Source organism: Cervus elaphus, chromosome 2, assembly GCF_910594005.1.
Source record: "Cervus elaphus chromosome 2, mCerEla1.1, whole genome shotgun sequence".
NCBI lineage: Eukaryota > Metazoa > Chordata > Mammalia > Artiodactyla > Cervidae > Cervus > Cervus elaphus.
Window position 1 is genome coordinate 1807850 of NC_057816.1, and position 2519 is coordinate 1810368.

The following is a 2519-nucleotide window of genomic DNA, read 5'->3' on the forward strand; positions in this document are numbered from 1 at the left end:
CTCACCGGACCCGGTTCCACCACGTGGCGGGGCGCACTGCACCGCCGGGGTGATGGCCCGCTGGCGGGGACCGCTGGGGACCGCTGGGGACTTGCTGTCCGAGGCCAACCGAGGCTCATGCGGTCCCGCCGGATCATTCCGCCTGGGTGCACGTTGATCTATAGATCTGATACAATCTCGATCAAAATCCCAGCAGATTTTTTTTTGTAGAAGTTGACAAACTTTTAAAATCCTTGTGTCCTTTATAACTCAAATTAGTTCATCTTCATGCCTTGATTGATATTTTATCTGTGAATGTTTGGAAGTTATCTGGTTAGGATGAAACACATCATAATTTTTAACCATTAAAATTCATGGACTTCTTTTCCCATTTAATGGCTTTTCACTTCCCAAAAGGGCTGTCATGAACAGATTAATATTTTTAAGCATGGAGTAAATGTATACAAGAGTCTCTCTCCAAGCTTTCTGTTCTCCAACTTCATCCAGGTTACAACCCCATGCCATCTGGGGCTTTCATATTAGGCTCCATCAGGTGCCTTCATATCAGACACAGCAAGTCCCTCTTTCTCGTCCTTTTTACTCAGAGCTTATCTACCTACTCCACGGACCTTTATACTTCAGTATCAACATTCGAAAAACAAATCTCATGGCATCTGATCCCATCACTTCTTGGCAAATAGACGGGGAAAAGTGAAAACAGTGACAGATTTTATTTTCTTGGACTCCAAAATCACTGCAGATGGTGACTGCAGCCACAAAATTCAAAGACCCTTGCTCCTTGGAAGAAAAACTATGGCCAACCCAGACAGCATATTAAAAAGCAGAGACATGACTTTGCAGGCAGATGTCCATATAGTCAAAGCTATGGTTTTTCCAGCAGTCCTGTATGGATGTGAGAGGTGGACCATAAAGAAGGCTGAGTGCTTAAGAACTGATGTTTTCAAATTATGGAGCTGGAGAAGACTCTTGAGAGTCCCTCAGACTGCAAGGATATGAAACCAGTCCATCCAAAAGGAAATCAGTCCTGAATATTCACTGGAAGGACTGATGCTGAAACTGAAGCTCCAATACTTTGGCCACCTGATGTGAAGAGTCGACTCTTTGGAAAAGACCCTGGCTCTGGTAAAGATTGAGGGCAGGAAGAGAAGGGGATGACAGAGAATGAGATGGTTGGATGGCATCACTGGCTCAGTGGACATGAGTCTGAGCAGACTCTGGGAAATAGTGAAGGACAGCTGGAATGCTGCAGTTCGTGGAGTCGTAAACAGTCGGACACTACTTAGCGACTGAACGGTAATCCACATTAGAGTAAGTGCGCTGAGCGTTTCACACGCCCACTGAGATGTGAGTCAGGGTGGCACTGGAGAAGTTTGGGTTAATTTCAGGAGGCTTGACGTCTTTGTCATAGTAAGGCATTCCGACATGAGATGTGTGTCTATTCACTTCAACAACCTCCACCAGGGTCTTTACTTGAGTCTAGAATTTAGCACAGGGAGGCCTGGTGCATTCCTGTCCATGAATTTCTAGTTGCTCTTGGTTTTGTTACAGTTAGGGGTGATGTCTTGTATGCTGTTGTATATTCCCATTGGTGATTTTTACAGGCATGCAGAGCAGGTCCTCGGTCTCTCCCACTTTCATGCCCCTTTCGGCAGCTTCTGGAATTTATTTATCTTACTGTTTGAGAACCTTGTTGCCAGAGTGGGTGTGACTGTGGCAAACATTCTAAATACTCTGAAGCTTGGTGTCTCTGAAAGTGTTTTTATCCCACTTTCACATTTAAATAATAATGATATCCTAGAAAGCCCTCTGTGAAAAGTTATTGGTTCTCTGCACTGTATAAATATGACTTCTCCGTGTATCCGGCACTGCCCTTGAGAAGAACGATGTGAAGCTCATCTTCAGGTTGCTCTGGAATGTTCCAGAACTTTAATCTTTGTGTCACTATGATAGGAAGAATCTAGCTTCTTCCTTTTCATCCTGTTTGGCCCCTGAGAGCTTTTTCTCGTTTCTTTCCTTCTAAGGTACTTAATTTGGCTCCATTTTCAAATATTTCCTCCTGCTGTTTCTCTTTCCGTCTGTGGCTCCTCCTGTCCAGTTAGCTCATGTTTGTTTTCCTCCCCACACTCTCAGGGTCCCCTCTGATGGTCCATTTCACAGCATCTCAGTGCTGGTTTATGTAGGTGCAGACCACCAATCAATGCTGAAGCAGCGGGTAAAAGTGGGAAGGGTAGCAGGATATTTACACAGTTTCGAGGTTCTTCCCCACAAAATAAAAATTACAAAGGGCAAAACATTAACTTCACCCTGTAAAGTAACTGTAAACCTGTGACTTAATCACATGTTAAAAGTTCATATCTCCAGGTGGTCCCCTCTTGGCCGTGTGGATAACTGGGGCCACATTTACCTGCTGTCAGCAGAGAACAGGGGACAGCACGTGTAACACTGTGTTCAAACACGGACAGCGGGGAGTGAGGGACCTGTGTGAGAACTGAAACAATCCAGGGGGTGATTCTCCAACT